The sequence below is a fragment of the Mytilus californianus genome, unplaced genomic scaffold (assembly GCF_021869535.1).
Source record: "Mytilus californianus isolate M0D057914Y unplaced genomic scaffold, xbMytCali1.0.p SCAF_31, whole genome shotgun sequence".
NCBI lineage: Eukaryota > Metazoa > Mollusca > Bivalvia > Mytilida > Mytilidae > Mytilus > Mytilus californianus.
Genome location: NW_026262681.1, coordinates 1506152 through 1513156, shown reverse-complemented (window position 1 = coordinate 1513156; position 7005 = coordinate 1506152). Strand labels below are relative to the sequence as shown.

Sequence of the window (7005 nt, the reverse complement as noted above, 5' to 3'; positions counted from 1 at the left end):
GTAAACAAACATATGATTTATTTGTTTCAAATTGACACAAACTCTGCCTCATGCTTTACAGATCAGTCCCAAGCCATCAGCCGGTAATCCACTGGTTGTCGGTTGGTTGCTGTCGATCTGCTGTAATAGTGTTTCGTTCAATGTTGTTCAGACCGTTGGTTTTCTCTATTAAATTGTTTCACATTTTTTAATCCCGGTGCCTTTTATAGCTTATTATACGGTATGGTTTCTGCTTATTGTTGAACTGTTGAAGGCTGTACAACAACCTGCAGTAATTATTAAAATCTTTGTCCTTTGGTCTTTAAATGGAATAGTTGTCTCATTGTCGATCATGCCACATCTCCATAATTTTGACTGACCTGACCCAAATTGTCAAGCGATCTATTCTTATCACTTGGCCATCATCGTCCGTTGTCCGTTATCTTTACCAGAAATGTTCTCCTCTGAAACTACTGAACTAGTTGGAATCAAATTGGCCACAATCATCATTATTTATCTTGTTTAAAAATTTGTCCGATAATGACAAACATGGCTGACATGGCTAATAATAGAACATAGGCGACAAATGCAACTTTTATCTTTTATTTGGAAATCAACTATAGATAAAGAAAAGAAATATTTAGAATGTTGAGATCTACCTACTATATAAATAAGAAAATGTTGTATGATTGCCAATTTAATGAGACAACTCTCCACCAGAGACCAAATGCGTAGAAGTTAGCAACTATACTGAGGTCACCGTACGGACTTCAAGAATGAGCAAAACCACTACCGTACAGCAAGCTAGAAAAGACGCCGAAATAACAAATGTAAAACAATAACACGCTTTGCGAGTGATTGAAGTGGGTGTATTTCTAATCTTAGAAATGGGCATATTATAAATCCTCTTATTAATTTCAAATTATTTTCGAAATGTGAATTGCGAATAACTACAATATTTAGTACATTTATATTAAAAAAAAGAATCAAGTGATTTTTTACCAGATTTCATCCGTTTGTAACATTTTTCAAATATGATGAGATAGCATCATTATGGCTAGTCGTCCAACAAGTCATAAATTAAAAAAGGTCATCAGATTATCCACAAGGCAAACTATACAAATAAGTCAATGTTGCTGTAATCGTTGGTCAACTCTTTATAGGAGTCAGTGCCCTTATATTCCAATTTTTCCTCTTTTTTTGCGATTTTGTCTTATTTGGAAAACTATAATAGATAGATAGAAGTTTGAATAGCAAAAAAGATCAGCAAGTTAATATCTTTAAATAAGTCAGCAATGTACGAAATTGTCAGTCGACTCGTTTAAAGTTATTGCCCTAAAATGAAATTTTTACCTTTTGTTTTGTGCTATTGACTTCTAGTATTATTTTGAAACTATAATGGATAGAGAGAAACTATAAATAGCGAAAATGATCCACAATTCAAGATCTACAAATAAGTCGAAATTGCTGAAATCGTTGGTCAAATCTTTATATATATAGGAGTTAGTGCCCTTAAATGACAATTTTTTACCACTTTTTTGTGTTTTTGCATATTATATTTAAATTCTTATAATAGATAGATAGAAACTTTAAAGTATGACCAGCAAGTCAAGATCTGCAAATAGGTCAGCATAGATGAAATTGTCAGTTGTCTTCTTATAAGAGTTATTGTTCTCTTTGTGTTTGGCCAAAAACCTTAGAATATAGAGAGAAACTGAAAACAGAAAAAAAAGTATCAGTTATATAAGATCCGGTAACAAAAAAGAGTTACGTTTTAGTCACGAAGTGTATTCTAGTTTACCATGTAGGAGAGTGTCCATTGTTGAAGATGCACAAAGACCTAGGTGGGCGACACAGGCTTTTGGAGCCTCTAGCTTGTTTCAAATAAAGAAAAGAGAATTGGTTAGAATAAAAAAATCATTGGACACATAACATAATTAATTCTAAAGTAACGGTCTATTAATGAATCGTAAATCATGCAGGTTAAATTATGTCTTCATTTGCTTAAAAATGGAAGACTTCAGAAAAAATGACGACGAATGCCACAGTGATTTTGACACCTCAAATAGGAATTGACGATGTTAAAACATAAAAAAACACTTCTTCTAAGTAAAGCGTCGTTTTTGCTTTATTTGCGTCAAGGATAACGCCATAAATTGTCTTTTAAATCATTGCGCACGATTTAGTTCAAAAACTCCGTTTACATGTCCGTTTTGCCATCTGCCTGATATTGTCTGTCCATCAGCAGACAAAGATCCAAAATATCCAGCATCCGTACCCATGTTTGTGAAGCGCTTTGTAATCTCAATATGCATAGTATTTGCATTGAATGTACCATCGATTGTAAAATCTCCATTGTCCTCGGTACCTTGTCCTGTTATTTTACCTCCATCGAACGTAAGAGTCATTTCAAATGCTATATTATCACCAGACAGTGTGTAAATTCCATTCCACTGAGCTGTCGACACAGGAGACTGAAACAAAACAGCAGTACTATTGCACTCAGTTGCATCTAACTATTTTAAAATAAGCGATCCAAGCATTTTAACAATTATGTTAGGCATAATTTATTAGTAGTCTCATTCGTTATTTTAACACGATTATAACATTAATCTTACTCAAGCATTAAATTATCTCAAAATTAAGTTCTTTTTATGAATAGTTGATTGTTGAGGCAACACTAATAAGGGGTTTTTATAGTAAGGGGACAGTCATAACTAACATTTCATTGGGGGTGGGGGAGGAGGGGGGGGAGAGGTGCAAGAGGATTTCATAAATGAATATCATGTCCAAGTAAGAACTGGAAATATATAATATTGCCAAAGACCGGACGAAAATGGATATTCTTTCTGTCCCACAAAATGCAGGAAATAAGTCGTTTCGTTTCTTTTTGTTTCGTTTCGTTTTCTAGTTTGTCTAGACTTCGAGAAATGAAACATGGAACACCACTGGTACCCTATGGAAAATGCATTTTGAATAATTGTGCTCTTGTAACCTATTTGCCAACATGTACAAGATGAGATTTTTTTCAGTATATATACATATATTTAAAAAATTCTCTTCTTGTACCTGTTGGCAATATAAATATTGTTTATAATTTGTTCCGTAAGCGGAGAATTCTCCATGATATATTTTCATATATAAACAACATGTATTCATTATATACTGCGAAAATATGTTTAATAATGTGTGTACTACTGGTTACAGAACAATCAAAATGACACCAATGTTGTATTTTTCCACAATTATTGAATTTGCAAAGTATATTATGAAAAACTGTTGAAAATTGGTTTATATTTGTTATATTGAGTCCATAATTTGACAGGGGAATAGAAGTATTGTCTGTAGTAGGATCTATGTCGACGGGACGTCTGTTTGGCTATGTGTGATGTAATGTTTGGAGAGTGACCCACAATAAGATTCCCTTACAACTCTCATGGGATCCCGCAGATTCTGTCCCTTTTCAATATGCCATTTTTTTTCCAGTGGCATTTTCCTTTTTTTGCCCTACCTGTTCAACCAACCCTGCAGAAACCACTTATTTATTAAATCAACTTGTTCTCGTCCTGAACTATTATATTCATTGAAGCAAACCACAACCGTTTCATATGTTTTTTTCAAACATTTTGTCTTCGGAAATTAAAAATAAAAAACAATCCGGCAGGTGCATCATCTGGTGTATTCAACTAGCAAACCCTTCTTATTTAAAGTCTGCAGTTGTTTGAGCTTTAGCTTCCCCTAAAAAATGATATCATATATTCAAATGAATTAATCAATAATACAAAACGTAAATGATTTCCTACCAAGCAACACGGGTTTCAGCAATAATTTTCAACATTTACAATCGACGCAAACATTTTCAAAAGCCAAATATATTTAACGTTGGAGAGCAAAAATGTCAAGTTTACGGCCTCAACAGAACTGTCAAAATAGTCTACGACCTCAAAAGAACTGCCGAAACAACCTATAGCCGCAACAGAACTGCCAAAACAACAAATTGCCGCAACAGAACTGCCAATACAATTTAAGGCCTCAACAGAACTGTCAAAACCATCTACGACATAAACAGAACTACAAAAAAAATGCGGTTTCAATAATACTGCCACAGCCATAAACGGCCTCAACAAAACTGTCAAAAACACCTACAGCCTCAACAAATCTGCCACGACAATCAACAACCTCAAACCTAAATCTATGGTCTCAACAGAACTGCCAATGCAATCTAAGTTAACGGCCTCAACAGAACTACCAAAACCATCTACGGCCTCAACAGAACAGCCAAAACAATACCGGTATAGAACCTCAACATAATTGCCAAAAACATCTACGGCCTAATCAGAACTGCCAAAACCATCTACGTTTACGACCTAAACAGAATTACCAAAACAATTTACGGCCTCAACAGAGATACAAAAACCTTCTACGGCCTCAACAAAACTGTCAAAACAATAAAGAACCTCAACATAACTGCCAAAAACATCTACGACCTCAACAGAACTGCCGAAACAATCAAAGTTCACGGCCTCAACAGATCTGCCAAAAACATCTACGGTCATATCAGAACTGCCAAAACCATCTACGGCCTCAACAGAACTGCCAAAACCATATAAAACTTCAACATAACTGCCAAAATCCGCTACGATCACAACAGAACTGCCAAAACCATTTACGACCTGCCTTCACCAGAACTGCCAAAGCAGTCTACGACCTCAACAGATCTGCCATAAACATTCTACGATCCCAACAGAACTGCCAAAACAGTCTACGACTTCAACAGAACTGCCAAAACCATCACCAACCTCCACAGAACTACCAAAACTAGTTAAACTTAACGTAAGATAGCTGCATCCTTTGCTCTAGCACACTTACATAGTTTAAGGACTGAAAATTTTCAGACAAAATGTTTTATTTGAATCACCTGAAAACCGAAGTACTGTTGCTGCTTGTACACTAGGATACTGAGAGTCAGAGTAAAAATGTCATAAACTGTTAAACAAATGAGAAATAGGACACAACAACAATCATTGAGCAATGAGCTTACACAAATCTAACTAGATCCAAATAAAAATTCAAAAAATATTGGCATTAAAAGGGAACAAGAGTGCACACGCTGAAATGTCTCGCCTGTTGTACTGACCATTGATTTTATGTTGAAAGTCTTAAAGATAAAGGTTTTACTAAAAGTATCACATAAACCTAACATTTTTAAAGATCCATGACAATGAGGTCAAGGTCAGATAAAACTGTCACACAGACATGTACACCTTACAATCATTCCATACACTAAATATAGTTGACCTTTTGCTTACAGTACTTGAAAAACAGACCAAAACACAAAAAATTAACAATGATCAATGAAGCATGAAATTGAGATCAAGGTCAGATGAAACTTGCCAGTCTGACATGTACCACTTACAATCATTCCACAAACCACATATAGTTGACCTGCTGCTTGTAGTATCTGAGAAACTGACCTAATCACGTAACTTTAATCTTGTTCTCTGATCCATGAATTGAGGTCGAGATCAGGTTAACCCTGTCTGACGGACATGTAGACGTTGCAATAAACCAATATACCAAATATAGTTATCTCATTACTCATAATACTAGTAAGTGAGAAATTCAGATGACAAAAACCCGTAATTTTTGTTCAAGCAGTCACTGAACCATGAAAATGAGGTCAAGGACAATGGGCATATGACAGCCTGACGAAAACTTCGTAACATAAGGTATCTGCACACAAGGTATGAAGCATCCATGTCTTCTACCTTCTGAAATATAATGCTTTATACAAATAGTTTACGCCGCCGCCGAATAGTAATACCTATGTCTCGCATACTACGACTTTCGCAGGCGAGACAAAAACCAATGATAAGATCAAATACTCACTAAAAGAATAAAAATCTTACCGGTATGCAGCATATTAAGTCATCACATGATGTACACAGACTGCTGTTTTTAATCATATTGCATTCGCTCTCAAGTACACAATTCCCGCCATATTCGTGTGTACATGCAGCGTCACCTGCAGACAAGATAAATTCATTATTTGGGAGTTATCTGAAAAACATATTTCATTTTGTTGGAATAGAGATACGGTTCAAATCACGAATAGTCTTCATATTCTTTTTTTTTCAAATAACGTAGTTCTGATTGTTTGAAAATAGGTTACTGGTTCAACTTAACTCTATACGTTGGTACTACATGCAAGTCTGGTAGACATTTTGACACTAAGATAAACAAGGGTGTGAAATGTAAAACCTAAATAACATATTCTTGAAACAGTTAATCATTATATATATGTATATGATGAGAAGCCTCTAGAATAGAGGCTGGAGTACGAAATACACACTTACCAGTTTAATCGTTCAAATATCATCTTAATGAAAAAGTGGAAATTTTCTAATTGAAGCAAGTGAGTGGTGAATCTTTCTGGATGATATCACATCATGACAATGTCAAAGAGAGGCGAAAGATACCAAAGGGATATTCAACTCATAAGTCGAAAATAAACTGACAACGCCATGGCAAAAAAAAAAAAGAAAAGAGACAAACAACAGTACACAAAACACAACATAATAAACTAGAGACTGAGCAACACGAACCCCCACAAAAAACCGAGCATCTATCAATCACTTACCTTTTATTATACACGTTTAAAAAAATACGGATAATCTTTCCGATATTTTCAACAGATCTCTACTGAACAACTTGAGTATTACAAAAGACCCAAGGAAAATAAAACTTACATGGTGCACAACACTTTCTCTTGCCACAGCAGTTCCCTGGTGAATAAGTTTCAAATCCAGATCCAAGGGCACTACAGTCAGCAGATTTCGGTTTGCATTTTCCATTGACAACTCTACATACTTTTTTGTTGCCTACAATTTGTGTAAATGAACAATTTATTTTGATTGATGTGAAATAATTTTTATCAAAAATATAAAAATATACTTTTTATTGATGTTACTAGTAATTGATACGAGAAAAATTATTTCAGCCTTAGTGGTTGTCGTTTGTTGCTGT

The 7005-nt window shown here is 34.8% G+C and overlaps 1 long non-coding RNA gene across 1 annotated transcript; it reads right to left on the bottom strand.

Moving 5' to 3' along the window:
- Positions 1–2135: 2135 nt before the first annotated feature.
- Positions 2136–7005, bottom strand: LOC127736481 (uncharacterized). The gene is made up of 3 exons (XR_007998981.1): positions 6729–7005; positions 5889–6004; positions 2136–2453 (listed from the first exon to the last, which is right to left on the bottom strand). It is a non-coding gene; the product is annotated as an uncharacterized LOC127736481 (long non-coding RNA).